Source organism: Pseudorca crassidens, chromosome X, assembly GCF_039906515.1.
Source record: "Pseudorca crassidens isolate mPseCra1 chromosome X, mPseCra1.hap1, whole genome shotgun sequence".
Taxonomy (NCBI): domain Eukaryota; kingdom Metazoa; phylum Chordata; class Mammalia; order Artiodactyla; family Delphinidae; genus Pseudorca; species Pseudorca crassidens.
In genome coordinates, this window is record NC_090317.1 from 107,787,134 (window position 1) to 107,804,954 (window position 17,821).

General features: G+C 37.3%; 1 protein-coding gene and 1 pseudogene across 1 annotated transcript in view; one reads left to right on the forward strand and one right to left on the reverse strand.

Annotated features, from left to right (window-relative positions):
* The window catches only part of IL1RAPL1 (interleukin 1 receptor accessory protein like 1), a 1,336,730-nt gene that overhangs the window by 334,652 nt on the left and 984,257 nt on the right, over positions 1-17,821 (reverse strand). The gene's annotated exons all lie outside the window — the stretch shown is intronic.
* Positions 8,317-9,747, forward strand: LOC137216333 (very long chain fatty acid elongase 5 pseudogene; annotated as a pseudogene).

Here is a 17,821-nt window from a genome sequence, read left to right on the forward strand (position 1 = left end):
CAGACTTCAGACAATACTACAAAGCTATAGTAATCAAAATGGTGTGGTAATGGCACAAAAACAGACATATGGATCAATGGAACAGAAAAGAGAGCCCAGAAATAAACCCACACACCTACGGTCAATTAATCTTCAACTAAGGAGGCAAGGATATAAAATGGGAAAAAGATAGCCTCTTCAGCAAATGGTGTTGGGAAAGTTGGACAGCTGCATGTAAATCGATGAAGTTAGAATGCACCCTCACACCATACACAAAAATAAACTCAAAATGCCTTGAAGACTTAAACATAAGACGTGACACCATAAAACTCCTAGAAGAGATCATAGGCAAAACATTCTCTGACATAAAACGAATCAGTGTTTTCTTAGGTCAGTCTCTCAAGGCAAAAGAAATAAAAACAAAAATAAACGAATGGGACCTAACCAAACTTACAAGCTTTTGCACAGCAAAGGAAACCATAAACAAAATGAAAAGACAACCTACAGAATGGGAGAAAATATTTGCAAATAATGTGACCAACAAGGGCTTAATTTCCAAAGTATACAAACAGCTCATACAACTCAAGAACCAAAAACAAACAACCCAATTGAAAATTAGGCAGAAGGGGGCTTCCCTGGTGGCTCAGTGATTAGGAATCCACCTGCCAATGCAGGGGACACGGGTTTCAGCCCTGGTCTGGGAAGATCCCACATGCCGTGGAGCAACTAAGCCTGCGAGCCACAACTACTGAGCCTGCAAGCCACATCTACTGAAGCCCACGCACCTAGAGCCCATGCTCTGCAACGAGAGGCCACCGCAATGAAAAGCCTGCGCACCGCAACAAAGAGTGGCCCCCACTCACTGCAACTAGAGAGGGCCTGCACACAGCAATGAAGACCCAACACAGCCAAAAATAAATAAATGAAATAAATAAATTTTTAAAAATTAAAAAAAAGAAAAATAGGCAGAAGACCTAAATAGACATTTTTCCACAGAAGAAATACAAACGGCCAATGGGCACATGAAAAGATGCTCAACGTCTCTAATTATTAGAGAAATGCAAATCAAAACTACAATGAGGTTCCACTTCACACTGGTCAGAATGGCCATCATTAAATACTCAACAAATAACAAATGCTGGAGAGGATGTAGGAGTCCCTCCTACACTGTTGGTTGGAATGTAAGTTGGTACAGCCACTATGAAAAACAGTATGGAGGTTCCTCAGAAAACTAAACATAGAACTACCATATGACCCAGCCATCCCACTCCTGGGCCTATATCCAGACAAAACTATAATTCAAAAAGATACATGCATCCCTATGTTCATAGCAGCAGTATTCACAATAGCCAAGACATGGAAACAACCTAAATGCCCATTGACAGATGAATGGATAAAGAAGATGTGATACATATATACAATGGAATACTACTCAGCCATACAAAGGAGTGAAATAATGCCATTTGTAGCAACATGGATGCAACTAGAGATTATCATCCTAAGTGAAGTAAGTCATAAAGAGAAAGACAAATACCACATGATATCACTTATAGGTGAAATCTAAAATATGACACAAATGAATCTATCTACAAAACAGGAACAGACTCATAGACATAGAGAACAGACCTGTGGTTTCCAAGGGGGAGGGGGTTGGGGGAGGGATGGAGTGGGAGGTTGGGGTGAGCAGATGTAAGTTATTATATATAGAATGGATAAACAACAAGGTCCTACTATATAGCTCAGGGAGCTATATTCAGTATCCTTTAATAAACCATAATAGAATACAAAAAAGTATATATATGTATAACTGAATCACTTTGCTGTAAAGCAGAAATTAATACAATATTGTAAATCAACTATAATTTAAAAAAAAAGGAAAAAAAAAGACAATTTGTTAGGATGTTTCATTTGTTTCATTCTGAAATATATGCCAGGTCCAAGAAATAACTTGTCTTTGCTCCTAAGGACTTCCAAAAGTGTAGCTTCTAGAGTCTTCTCAAAGGTATCAATAATTTAATAAAAAATTAAAAAGAGCATTCTAAATCCTGGGGTGTTTTCTCCTAAGCTTCTCTGGATAAGGTGAAATCAGAGTTATTATTATTATTATTTATTAATTTATTTATTTTTGCTGTGTTGGGTCTTCGTTTCTGTGTGAGGGCTTTCTCTAGTTGTGGCAAGCGGGGGCCACTCTTCATCGCGGTACGCGGGCCTCTCACTATCACGGCCTCTCTTGTGGCGGAGCACAGGCTCTAGACGCGCAGGCTCAGTAGTTGTGGATCACGGGCCTAGTTGCTCCGTGGCATGTGGGATCCTCCCAGACCAGGGCTCGAACCCATGTCCCCTGCATTAGCAGGCAGATTCTCAACCACTGCACCACCAGGGAAGCCCCAGAGTTATTATTATTAGGCCAACCTCAACCCAGGGCATTTCCCTAGAAGAGAGTTGATCTTGGACATCCAGTAATCCATGGTTCTCAGACTTAATTGCTTCATCTGTTTGTAACTCTTGCAGAATGTTAAGACATAATGAACACAGCTTTCTCAAAGTAGATTCTTTGAGAATAATACCGCAAGCATGTATTGAGCCTTTCCTTCTTAGGCACTTGGTGATCAAGAATAATAATAACAACAGCAATAATAATAATGGCCTATTGTACTTCTAAAAGCTGGTAACTCAATGGTGTAGAAAGAAAATTATGAAGCAAAGTGAAAAGTGTCATGATGGAAGCATGGGCACAGTATTATGAGAGCACAGAGGACAGTCTTAATAATTATGCGAGGGTGTCACACCTATCAGTATACACATGGAGTCTCACGTTTGTCCTAGAATCACTCATACTTTCCATCACTAAGATGCATAGTGAGGAATTTTTAAATTCACATACCATACTCACTGGACTCTCCCCTGACCATATGCTAAGGAACACTAAGTATTTCTTATCAAGGGCAGGTTATGTAACAGACCTTTGATTAGAGCCTCATTATTAGTGCCAGGGGTCATTAGTAGCAAACATTCGTCAGTGCTTAGACATAGTAACTCAAGAGGACACATGTTGGGAAAATGCTATTTCCCTGACAGCCATTTGATTTGTTGTCCATCTATTATATGTGAATTATTAGTTAGATTCAGTAAACTGTGATCTTTGCTTAAAGCTATCATTTGTCGAGAACGGGTTTAAGCCTAGGTTTGTGAACAAGTATCTTTTCTTTAACAACAACAAAAGCAACAAAAAGTCTTTGCCTGTTGAAGGATTCTGGTTCAAAGTTAGGAAAGGTAGCTTTATCAATTATACCTAGGGGGATGAGTCACAGTAGTTAAAGTACCATTTTATTCCTCCTAAAGACAACAGATAAGCAGTGCCACGGCAACTAAATGTACAGTTCTTTGTGTACACAGTTAAAGAGTTCATGCATTGCTCAGAAACCTAGAGAAATCACAAAGTATAATTTTTCTCTCTTATATCTTTGATACCATTTGTTAGATTACTACCGAAATGTTACAGTAGCATTGGTTGTGGTTTAAGAACAGAGGGATGCTAGCCCAAGAAAGCACTGCATGCTGCTTTCCTAAGTAAATCCTGCTAAAGAGAGTGTCTTTTCCTATTAATTTTTGATGGAGATGAACATTCCCATGGCTCTGGGCTCACATACTTTTGTTGGACCCTACCTGAGTGAGATGGAGCTGGTGGCCTGGAATAATGTGCTGGAACACTACCACAATTGCAGCTCTCTAACGAGGATTTCATTAATCCACTCACGGATCCATGGTAAAACCATGAATATACCTGAGATGATTTTTTTTTTTGATCTGACTACAAAGAAAGTTTGCTGAACAAATTGATGGTGCAAATAACATTGTATACTACATGTCTTTCTTGAATAATGGTAAGGAAATAGGGTCTTAAACTATTTGAGAAGTAAATTTGGAACACAAACGAAAAATGCTCTTCCTACATGAGAGCTAAATATGGTAATCAGAAAACAGAAGTGATGCTTTCAGGACCTAATTAATAAATGGCTTTGTGAAAAAAATCCTTTGGATTAGCAACACTGGAGTTCTTTGCTTGAATTAGCTACAGGGCCTTCACATATGTTGCTTCCTCTACCTGGCTCCCTGTCCCTTACCTCTCCGCCATAGAATTTTCCATAGTCTTTAATCAGTTACTAATTTTTGTGAGTATTTTGTTAATATATGTCTCCCCCAATAGACTACTTTTGTATTTGTTCATTGTTGCCTACCTACCACTGTGGGCTGGTTCACAAAAGGCACTCAAAACTTATTTTTTGAAAAAATATATTATACACACACACATTTTGTGATCTCTTTCTCTGGGGAGTATCTTGTGGGTAATTAATTCTGTTCAGTAATTTAGCACCTTTAAAAGAATATTTCTGTAAGCATTATATTTATAGTCTATATTTCATAGAATGTTTACAGTAAAAAATAAACTTCACAATTAGTTCTTTTGGTTTTAAGTTATGGAAACCTGTTTGAACTAGTTTTAGCAAAAGGTAGTTTCTTAAACGCATATATGGCTATCTCAAACAACCCAAGGGCAGGGTGATGGTGTGAAATGGAGCTTTATCCAAAAACTGTGGAGAAACCAGAATTTGCTCTTCATATCTCAACTCTGCCTCTCATTATATATTTGTTTCGTTCCTTTCCTCCCTCTCTCTCTACAGAGCCCCACCCCCACCGGTAGAATCACTTTTTGGTTCTATTTCTAAAGCACATCAGAAAATATCTACTGCCAACAGCCTGTGAGTTTGCAACATTTCCATTTAAGAGCTCAAAGTTTCACTGGATGATCATTTCCCAGTTCTAACTCTAAAATCCTGAGAATGGACTCAGATTAGCTCAGCCTGGGTCAGGAGCCAACCTCTGGCTATATCTCTACAGATGAGGTGGGGTCACTTTGTAAAAATGTGTTTGCTTCCACTGTAACCATTCAAAAGGAGGAGGGAGGAGGAAAAGCCAGTTCCCACAGACATGGGATTGCTGGGAAGGCAAAACCCTGCAGAGGGTTGTATGAAGAAGAAACCTGGTGATCTTTGCCCGCCACTTGCATCAACATCCTTACAGTTACCTTTTATTATGTGTTAATAAAGAAGCAGGCACTGAAGACTTGGTTTGGGGGGGGGGGAGAACTGTTGTATCTCAATATGAATAATTTCTGCATTTCAGGGAGAAAAAATAATGGAGGCAATGGAGACAAAAATTGAACATTCGGGAAGCAGCCGCATGACCCGATTCATTCTTCTCTATACCTTAAAACTATTTTTCCTTATGCACAATAATATAATGAGATGAGATGTGACAAGATTTTCTGATTATTCCCTTTATGACTATGTTGAATGTGTGATAAATTTAAGATGGAAGTAGGGCTGGGGATATCCTGGGCACTTGGGCATAATATTGGTTAATCTCTTTAGAATATGGTAATAAAGGCAGGCAGCCTTCTTACAAAGGGATTATAGTGGGGACATTTCACAAAGTAAGAGTGGGATGGCCAGAAAAGCTGCCCCTCTGTCCTTTCAAATCAGATGTGAGGATAATCACAGAGATCACTATCTTGGCTTTCCAATGATAAGCAAGGCATCCTGTAATCATTCTATCCCTGATTAACTTTCACTGGTATTGATTTTAAAAGACATTTTTTTCATACAGAAACTAGAAGTGACTTTCAAAGAGAATAAGATCTCTTGGAGAAATGACATTCTCAATAAAAGAATTTTAAAAGAAGTCTCTAAACAAGGACATTGTTCCTACTGGCAAATGATATGACACCCATAGAAACATGGAATTGTATAGTTTGACGATTCCTTAGAGAAATCATGACTAACCCTTTATTTTACAGACATGAAACCTAAAGTTCAATGACAAGGAGACATTTGTCCAAGATTCGAGTATATTCTAGGGAAAATAATCTAAAAAATTGCTATCTAAGTATATTTAATAACAGCTGGTCTAGTGGTAAAAGCAAGTAAGTCTAGCTCAATACATGTATAATCAAATATAAGAAAAAAATCATGTTTCCATTCAAATAATTAAAATGAAACTTAGGTTCCTTTTTTGAGATTCATTCATTTATTTTTTAAAAAGTACTGTTCTTACAAGTTATATGAAGAACTGTAACATTTTTGCTAAAAGTTTCAAATTCTTAAAATTGAATGAGGTCAATGGCTATTTAGGACAGGGGTCAGCAATCTATGGCCCATGTCTGTGTTTGTAAAAAAAAAAAAAAAAGTTTTATTGGAACACAGCCATGCCTATTCTTTTTTTGCATTGTCTGTGGCTGCTTTTGTGCTGCAAAAGCAGAGCTGAGTAGTTGGGACTAAAACTGTATATCTCACAAGACTAAAATATGTACTATCTGGTCCCTTTAGAAAAAGTCTGCAGATCCCTGTCTTAGGGCATGTTTCCAAATGGCCATCTTGTAGCAGTCATGGTTATTTCATGAATATCAATTAATGCACCTTAACTATTCTAAAACTGTTTCATAGTCAAATGTCATATTGCATGTGCCATGCATATAGGTATCTAGGAATAAAAATAGTCAAGCTTTTCTAGTCATAAACAGTATTCCAATCTCCTACACACTTGTTTCTTGGTATCTGCATAGGTATATGTTTTCGTTTTAGCCTCATGTGGCTTTTATTTTACTTTATTTTTTTAATTGAAGTATACTTGATGTACAATATTATATAAGTTACAGGTGTATAATATAGTGATTCACAATTTTAAAGGGTATGCTCCATTTATAGTTATTATAAAATATTGGCTATATTCCCTGTGCTGTACAATATATCCTTGTACCTTATTTTATACCTGATAGCTTGTATCTCTCAATCCCATACCGCTATATTGCCCCTGCCTCCTTCCCTCTCCCCACTGGCAACCACTAGTTTGTTCTCTATATCTGTGAGTCTGCTTCTTTTTTATTACATTCACTAGTTTGTTGTATTTTTTAGATCCTATAGACTTTATAATGTTAATTTACTTATATTTCTCATATAAGAAAAAATTCTGCAGGCAGCACTTGAAACACATAAACAACGGTTGCCACTATAAAAAATGGATGCCACAGGCACTTATCTATGCCCTGATGATCTTCAGACTATAATTGCACATTTGAAACATTAACAAAAATATTTTAGAAGTCACTTTTCCTAAAAAATGCTTTAGTTTATCATAGCTCTAAAGGAATGTAAAGCAAAGGTAAGAAACCTATGGGCCACATACCCACCTTTTTGAGAAATAATAGAAGACAATCCTTTGTTATTTAAAGGATATAGGTTTGAAAATTAATGACTTAACACTCCAATCCATGAATGTTCTTATCGGTCTCCTACTACGTGGCAAGTTCTAGTTAATAACTGAGGTTATAAAAAGGATAAGATATTATCTCTGCTTTTGAAGCACTGACAGTTTCTTGTACTTTATATTTACTAAGAACTTCTGGGACATTAACTAGCATAGCTATTTTAGTTTATGAAAGCTGCAGCTCAGAATTCCTCTCTAATGAATTCATGTTTGTAGGATGCCAGTATTTTCTAGTTGGTTAAACCAAGTGTTTGTTTTATCACAAAATTATTTCCTGGCACCACATCACAAAAAAACCTTAACTTCATGAAGAATTAAACATACTCATAGCCTTATACTGAAGAGTTTGGGATAATATGGGAATTTGTTTTCTCTGAAACAACATAGCAGAAGAGTTGCTCTATTTCCAAAAATGCCAAGTGGTACATCAAGGTCAAATAAGACTGCTTTCACCAAAGAAATTTATCCTATGTTTGTAACATCACAAATAACTACGAAGAGAACGTCTTTAAAACCATGAGATGTTAGATATGGATGGGATCTTACAAATCATTTTACAGCATAAGAGTAATAAGTCAACTGAGGTGAGGTCAGAGGCAATTCCATGGTATTTGGAGAAGGATGAGGGGCAAGATACCCCTTGGCCCATGGCTTAGATTGAAGAATTCAAATTTAGATTTGGTATCATTTACAAATGAATTTATATACTCACTCAAAGAGCTACTGATAGAATTGAAAAAAAGCTATTCATATTCTTTATATTTGTGTTAAATTACAAGTACATACCAACCACATGGTACAATGAACTGATATTTTAAAAAATTAATCTCACCATTATTCTTTTGAATAGCACAATAGATGTCATTTTTATGGTACGGACTTAGTAAGTTACATATGTACATTATGAATATCAATTTGTGGTGGCGGGTCCTGCTGGCCGGTGCCTCCCTCCCGCCGCCTCCTGGCTCGGCTGACGCCGCCAGCCGGATGACGCCGCCAGCCGGATGCCGCCGCCAACGCCGCCTCGCCACTTCTTGGAGCCGCAGCCGCCCTTGGCCTAAGAGGTTTTAAAATGGAACACTCTGAAGCAGCACCTAGTACCTATTACCAGGCACTGCTCGGCCCCCGAGATCCCAGACTAAAAGGATGGTTTCTTCTGGACAATTATATCCCTACTTTGCTCTGCTCCATCCTATAGTTGCTAATTGTATGGCTGGGACCAAAATATATGAAGAATAGGCAGCCGTTCTCTTGCCGGGGGATTTTAGTGGTGTATAACCTTGAATGCACACTGCTCTCTCTTATGTTCTGTGAGTTAGTGACGGGAGTATGGGAGGGCCAGTACAACTTCTTCTGTCAGGGCACACGCAGTGGAGGAAAAGCAGACATGAAGATCACCCGCGTGCTCTAGTGGTACTACTTCTCCAAGCTCATCGAGTTCATGGACACCTTCTTCATCTTGCGCAAGAACCACCACCAGATCACAGTCCTGCACGTGTACCACCGCGCCTCCATGCTCAACATCTGGTGGTTCGTGATGAACTGGGTCCCCTGTGGCACTCTTATTTTGGTGCCACACTTAACAGCTTCATCCACGTCCACGTGTACTCGTACTACAGTCTGTCGTCCGTCCCTTCCATGAGGCCGTACCTCTGGCGGAAGAAGTACATCACGCAGGGGCAGCTGCTTCAGTTTGTGCTGACCATCATCCAGACCGGCTGCGGGGTCATCTAGCCGCGCGCCTTCCCTCTTGGTTGGTTGTATTTACAGATTGGATACGTGATTTCTCTGGTTGCCCTCTTCACAAACTTCTATATTCAGACCTACAACAAGAAGGGGGCCTCCTGGAGGAGAGAACACCAGAAGGACCACCAGAACGGCTATGTGACGGCCATAAACGGCCACACCAGCAGCTTTTCTTCCCTGGAAAACAATGTGAAGCCGAGGAAGCAGCATAAGGACTGAGGCCCAAGGGTTGACAGCTTATGAAGCACGTCGTCTGATTGTAAGCACGTATGAATTGTGCCCAATGCTAGTTAACAGGTGCTGTAACTAGTCGGCCTACAATAGTGTGACTCATGCAGGACCTCTTCCATCAGTTCCAAACCCCTAGAAAATGTAGACAGATTTTCCAAGTAGGCATAAGAGTTTTAACATTTCTGGGCTCTCACTGACCCTTGCGCTAGACTGTGGAGGGCAAGGTGTTGTAGTACACAACACTGCTGTTGCCTCATTAGTTATAGCATGATAGGTGCTGAATTGTGATTCACAATTTAATAACACTGTAATCCACACTTTTTTTTTTTTACTGTAGATCATGCATGTGATTGTAAATTTGTATAATGTTGTTACAGTAGAGAAACACACATGCCTTAAAATTTAAAAAGCAGGGCCCAAAGCTTATTAGTTTAAATTAGGGTATGTTTCAAGTTTTTATTCATTTCTAATAGCTCCGTTCAGAAAACTCAAAGACCATGATTTATGAAACTATCGTGTGACACATAATTTCAAGTGACTTGTACAAGTGAAATCGGCACCTTCAGTTTTGTAATATTGGCTTTAAATCAGGCAGGTTCAAGTCTAGTGGAACAGTCAGTTTAACTTTTTAATAGATCTTTTTTTTTATTGAGTGCCACTATTAATAATGTAAAATGGGAGGGGGGTTCTAAAGCAGTCTTGATGAAACTTCCAATATATATTCTTTGTCTTCAAGATTTTAGGAAGTGTGTAGGATGAGTAGCCCGTTTTAAATTTCAGAAGTGCTAAGTGTTTTTATACAGGAGACAAAGCCCATTTTGCTTTCCACTTGTGAGAGCAGATATATATTTTCCAAGAGAGATGATTAAATGTTTACCATTTGACAGAGTCCCATAGATGAGCAGTGGGGAACTGGCTGCCAGGGTCCAAATTTGGATTGATTTCTGTACTGCTATCTGTTTTGACACAAACTTCTTTTGAAAATGTGCCTAGCTTACCAAAATGAATAAAGGTGGGGAAAGGACCTTAAATTTAAGGTAAAATTAAACAGATAGCTGCAGCATGAGAGAACTGGGAAACTGGATAGAGATGGTTTGTTTAATGTAAATCTAATAGCACCTGTAATTTTTTTTCCTGCTTCGAATCTAAAGATTTGTCTAGAAATACTTGTTTAAAAATAAGACCGCTTATCATAAAATCATGTCTCACACCCTAGAGGCGTGATCTAACAGGTAAGGACTGTTGTGTGTGTCATTTTAAAGTACTGGAATTTAGCCTCTGAATACCTCCTCCACTGGAGGAAAAAACATTCATTGAACCACTCATGACACATCTGAGAAGGTCGTTGACAATGTATAAATGAATTGGTGGTTTGATATTTATGTAAATATCAGTTTATCATGCTTTAATTTTGCACATTCATATTATAGGGAGCCAGTTGGTTCTCTTAATTAGTCTTGTGGGTTTTCTGTTTGGAAGGAGTCACAGCATCTGTTTACATTTACCTTATCAAATCTAGAATGTATATATTTGTAAGTGTATGTCTTCCTAGGTACTAGCTTGCAAATGTCTTTACATATTTCATTACAGAAACTATAACATTCAACAGTGTGCTGTCAGAGTGTGCTTTAGCTCATCTGCATATACCCACAATGTTAAATAATGTCTATACATTAATCATTAAAATGTTTTTGATTAAAAAACAACTTGTAACCTTGACTTGGCATGTCATTTTTTTACATTCTAAAAAAAAAAAAAGTAGACATGGTCTTGAGTTACCTAAGTGTTTAGAAGCCACAGAGGAAGTGGCATGCTAAGGTGGCATGGCCATGAAGGATGAGACTGGAACTAAAGCCTGAGATCCAGATCCAATCTAGCATACAGACCCTGCATTTACGTATATTGGTATTAGGACCCCAATGAAGCCATGTTCTGGTTGAAGTAAGATATTATATCATAATATCCATATCTACCCATCCCTCAACTACAACATACTGCACATAGTAAGTATATGTTAAATGTATGCTTTCTTCATTCACATTGTAACTGACTTCCCCAATAATTTGTAATGAGAAGATATTAAGAATAAATCACTAAGGAAACAATGGATTGTCCGAGGTAAATTATCCAAACCAGATATTTGATCCACTGTTGGATCAAGTATTTGGATCAAATATCAAACCAGATATTTGATCCACTGTTGAAGTTTTGAAAAATAAGAAATACAGGAACACATGTAGGTCTGTGCTATACATTACCCCAAGTGGAGAGCTATTATTATGAGCTTAACTCAGGTCAACTTAGGCCTCAAACCCTACTTTAAATGCCCTTCTTGCAGAGGAACCAAGTATCAAAACTAAAACAAACCAGAAAAACTACTACACTTTGACTGTAAGCATGAATAGCAAGTCTGACACCTTTCTTTTGTTGATTTGAATAATTAATTTTTACTATAATATTGATAGTGTAGACCTGGCCTCACTGTAAAAGATAGAAAAAGGAGGAAAAATACTCATAGCATACATACATAAAAAATATATCCCATTAGGAAAATGGGGAAAATGTATAGAAGAGGGAACTCGACGAAAGATCTTGAAAATTTTCAACTTCACTACTGATCAATAAAATATAAATTAAGATTACACAAGATTTCAATCACATTATTTTTTATCATACTTATAAACGGCAAGGATATGGAGAAATAGAAACTCTTAGTACTACTGCATACACAAATCAGAACAACTATTTTGAAGAACAATTTGGAAATATATGTCAAACACGTGCAAGTCTTATTGCTTCATGCCTCCACTTCTAGTTATAGACCCTAGGGAAACACTTATTCTTGAGCATAAAGATGCAGGTACGTGAATGTTCATTACAGTATTGTTCATTATTGCCACAATAACAAGAAACTCTAAATTACCAATCACAATAGATTAATAAAAAATGAGTAATATTTATTCAATGGGCTATTATAGAGCAGTTAAAATGGATGAACTTGAGCTACAGGTATCAAACTTGATACGTATCTAGACATAATGATAAACAAGGGAATGGAATTACTCAGAACAGAATTACAATGGAATACTACACAGCCAGAAAAAGAATGAAATGCTGCCATTTGCAGCAATGTGGTTGGACCTAGACAATATTATGCTTAGTGAAATAAGTTAGAGACAGAAAGGCAAGTACTGTATGATATCACTTATATGTGGAACCTAAAAAATAATATAACTGAAGGTAGATGCAAAATAGAAAGACTCAGATATAGAAAACAAACATGTGGTTACCAAAAGGGAGAGGGAAGGAAGGAGGGACAAAGTAGGGACATGGGATTAATAGATGCAAACTACTATGTATAAAATAGATAAGAAATAGGGATATTATTTATAGCACAGGGAATTATAGCCATTATCTTATAATAAACTATAATGCAGTATAATCTTCAAAAACACTCAATCACTATGCTGTTCACATGAAATAAAATATTGTAAATTAACGATACTTCAATTTTAAAAAAGACATAATGATAAACCAAAAAAGACAAATTTCAGAAGAATAGGTGAGCATAATAGCTTTATATAAACTTTAAAATATGCAAAATTATGCTCTATATTCTTCACATCTATAGGAAGTGAAAACTGTTAAACATGCATGAAAACAAACATCGAATTTAAAATAACAGTTACTTCTGTGGTGAAAGTAGGAAAAGGGAAAAGAAAGAGTACGTGGGGAACTTGGAATTTATCTAATGTTTTATTTTCTTTTTATTTAAAGTAAATATGGCAAAATGTTAAGATCTTATAAAGCTGAATGAATGGTGGATACATAAATGTAAATAGTATATCAGTGTTTTCAAACTGTAGGATGATACCCGTACTGTGGGTCTGAAATCACTTTGAAAGATTGAGGCTTATAGTTTTAAAAAGAATAAAGTAAAAAAAAATAAGAAATATCAGTGTAAACTGCAGTACATCTAAACAGTGTTTTGTGGATAGTTTGCTTCAGTTATTTGTATACTTATGTATGTATGTAAATGTGATATAAAATAGGTTTTCTTACTCTGAACTTTGGGTAGAAATGTTTTAAAGGTACTGTATTATATTATTCTGTACCATTTCTATCTTTTCAAAATATTTCATATTTAAATTAAAAAAATATATTATTAATCGAAAATATTGGGAATCAGTAGAGTTTTAAAAGACAGCTATAACTTTTAAATCACAGAAAGAATTAGGTCTGTTTAACCACTTATAATGTTAAATATATTTTTAAAAATATTGATATCTCAAAAGGATAGATGAGTCAGTGAACATGAAATTTGAACTAAGAGTCTCTGAGTTACAATTTAATGTTTAGTTCTCTGAGTTAAATTGCTTTTTATAAATCAAAGTTTTTCTAAATCTTAAATCCCATTCAGACATGTTTATTTTGCTGTATTTGAATTAAAGCTTAATATATTGGCATTTTTAAGTTAGTTATCATTTAGGTTTCTTGGAGATGTAACTCTGGAAATGTAATGAGAAATCCTTACATGATGAGTAACCATCAGAAACTAGATTAAGAGAATAAATGAGAAAGCAGGCCAATGACTTTTGACCCTTATATTTATTTATTTTTTCTTATTTTTCTCTACTAGGACAGGGTTTCAAAGCCTCCACAATAGCCAATATGCTTGGCCTCTGATACACACAAATTATTTACTCCATTTATGAATCACTTATGTCAGATAGTATGTTAAGTTCTAATAAACTGAGTGGGAGGTGGCAGGGGGAGAAACCTGTATAAAATAGTTCCAAAGTGAAGCCCTTATCTTGTGGAAACCTTTCAGAAAATATACCTATGATTTCAAAACTGTGTTTATGTGTCTTTATTGCAGAAGGTATTAACAAAAGCCAGCTCATATACATTTCCATTTAAAGTTTTCTTAGTGTCATTGATACCAGTTGTAAATTATTAAAATTGGAAGATATTGAATGAAATCAAGACAACTACAGACTATATTGGCATTAGTTAGCATATCCTTGACATCTAAATTTATCTATTCTAATAAGCTATATAACGCACAGAAACACAATTGTAAAATGCTTTTGTAGTAACAAAATGTATTTATCGCTGAATTTATACCTTTGGCACTCAAAAAAGTTGCAGATGGGCCATAATTCATAGGGTCTATATATCTTCCAAATTTGTTTATTTGCTTTATTCATGTCTGCTGCTTTCAAAAAGGATTTTGAGATAGACTGTAATAAAAGGCCCATGCAATAGGCTTGTTGACCGGAAGATAAATTATCTAAAGCATTACAGTAAGGAAGAGAAGAAATGGTTATTGAGGGGGTGGGTGAAGAACATATAATTATACAATAGTATTAACTAGAATAGTTACTTTAATTATCTACTAAATTTAGCCTGTACTTCCTGGAAGTCAAGACAAATTTTTAAAAATCAGTATGAATCCTATATGTCTAGTTGTAGTTAATCAGGATAGATAAATTCGAGTTTTAAATCTAAGGGACACAACTTTTTAAAAAAAAATCATGAATTTTTCCATAAGGAACACTCAACAACATAATGGATGACATTTTGAGTATTCAATGGGGTTTTAGAGAAGTCATTGAAACAGTCTTCCCTTGACCATGTTGTATGTCAAACCGGGATAAAAAGCTAAAGGGGGGCTTCCCTGGTGGCGCAGTGGTTGGGAGTCCGCCTGCCGATGCAGGGGACACGGGTTCGTGCCCCGGTCCGGGAAGATCCCACATGCCGCGGAGCGGCTGGGCCCGTGAGCCATGGCCACTGAGCCTGCGCGTCCGGAGCCTGTGCTCCGCAACGGGAGAGGCCACAACAGTGAGAGGCCCGCGTACCGGAAAGAAAAAAAAAAAAAAAAAAAAAAAAAAAGAAAGCTAAAGGGGATCTTGTTTGTGTAGCTCAGCAGGCTGTATATTACAGATCTACAATGATTCCATCTGTAATAATTTATAAGTTTGGCAGCTAACATACTTGAGGAAAAAATATTGTTTGAAACAACCTTGGTAGACCAAAGGGGGTGGATTATTTGAGAAAATGGATACTTCAGATGAGAAGAATGTTTTTGTTACCTAGTATGGTAAACTGAATATTGGCCCCCAAGAGCCAGGTCCTAATCCCTGGAATTTGTGAATGTCACTTTATATGGCAAAAGGAACTTTGCGGATACAAGGAAGTTAAGGATTGTGAGATGGGGAGATTATCCTGGATTATTCAGGTGGTCCCTAAATTTAATCATAAATCTCCTTTTGAGAAGGAGGCAGAGAGATCTGACTACAGAGATAGAAATCAGTGGGTTACTGATGCAAGATGCTATGCTGCTGGTTTTGAAGATGGAAGAAGGGACAAAGGAATGTAAGAAATGTAGCTCTAGAAGCTCGAAAAGGCAAGGAAATTGATTCTCTCCTAGAGCTTCCAGAGGAATGATAGCCCTACTGACACCTTGATTTTGGTCCAGTAAAACTGATTTTGGATTTCTGGCTTCCAGAACTTAAAGAGAATAAATGTATATTGTTTTATGCCACCAAGTTTGTGTTAAGTTGTCACAGCAGCCACAGAAACTAGTCTACCTAGGATAACATGAAAAATATCTTTACCAAAATAAAACATTTTAAAGTATCATATGCCATAGGATACTGGCCCAGTGTTACAGTCTGAATGTTTGTGTCCCCCCCCAAATTCATATGTTGAAATCCTAGTGCCCAATGTGATGGTATTAGGAGATAGGACATTTGGGACGTAATTAGGTCATGAGGGTGGAACCCTGATGAATGAGATTAATGCCCTTAAAAAGAAGACCTAGAGAACTACCATGTCCCTGCCACCATGTGAGGACACAGGAAGAGGTCTGCAGCGTGGAAGAGGGCCCTCACACAACAATTCTGGCACCCTGAACTAGGACTTCTAGCCCCCAAAACTGTGAGAAATAAACTTCTGTTATTTATAATCTACCCAGTCTATCATATTTTTACACACAGAATGCAAGGAAATCAATTGCTGATTGCTTGGGAGTGGGGTTTAAAACTTTTTAAATCTAATATTAAAATCCTAAGAGGATAATTTCAGGGCTAGTTATGAATTTTCTGGCTTTTCTTATGTATTTTAGATAATATTTGCAGTGTTCTCTTATTGCATTTTTGGTAACATTTTCAGTATTCTCTGGGAAATTAAGTAAAAGGCTCACTCTAGAATATAAGGCCCAGTGGGAAAATAGGGCCTCTTCCTCCTCTCTGGGTTGAAAGATTGGATCTTATTTGTAATTTACAAAATCTGTGGTTTGCAGAGCAGCTGAACCAACAGGAGGCAACACCATTCTTATTTGAAAGCTGATTTCCTTTAGTAAAGCGTCAATACTGGGTGTGACAAAATAGACAAGAAACAACAGTTCTTCAACTGACAATACTATATTAGTGGGGATCCAGGCTGTGAAGCAGACTACCTGGAGTATTTTTCCTTAAATTACTGATACAAACCACTTTAGGAGCTCTAAAGAAACAAATCGACCAGGGCATAAGCCTAGAGCGTCCTGCCCTGTTTTTCAAGAGGCTGAAGCAGGGTTGCCCAGTGCAGACATGAGAGCTTTAGAGTTTAAAAAAAATGAGGGAGCCAGCAGGATGAACCCAGAAAGTCTGATGTATCAAGCCTCTAGTGAAAGCTTCTCTGGTGGCTGGCTGTGAAATGCAGAAATTCAAGCTGTATAGCTGAGTTTCCCCCGGATGTTGGCTGTTTGCTAATGCATGATAACCAGCAGCTCCTGACTTAGATGAACTCCCCACTGACTGCTAGAGATTGCCATCATTAGGGACCTTGCTTCCTCTGTGTTCCCAGAGGACTCTGCATCTACTCCTGCACATTTTCACACTGCACTGAAGTTATTCATTTATCTGTCTCTTCCACATGCATCTTGGCTTATTTCTTTTTGTGTCTCTAGCACCGGCATAGTGCCTAGTATTTAGAAAAAGCTGAATAAATGTTTGCTCTATGAATGAATGGAAGGAAACTCCGGATAAGTCTTCTGACAAAATCATTAGCCAGGATCTTTAAATTCTAGGAATCTTGAGGCTGATGGGGAATTTGACAATGCAGGGATCAGGTTACCACTTGAACCCACATCAATCTTGGCATCACTAAAAGTGATAATCAGACACTAGGGAGTCACTGCTACATGCTCCTGTAAACCCTATTGAAGTTCTTCCACTTCACTGGGATTGCTTGGACTGGAAGATCTATGCGGACAGGCGCTTATTTTTACTCATTTTGATATTAGAAGAATATAGAATAGTGCCTAACATATAGGTGATCCTTAAACTGTTATCCAATGAGTGAGTAAGCTTAGAGGACAGAGTTGAGAAGGTAGAGACGGATGATAGGGAAATCAGAAAATAAGTGCTTATAACAGTCCGAGTATAAGGGACAATACCTGGTTTGGACTTTGCCACCCTCAACAGAGTTCCCCAGTATTGCTTCCAGTGGCAAACACGCCTTTCAGGGGCTCTGGAGTGGATTTTCCTGCTGTATA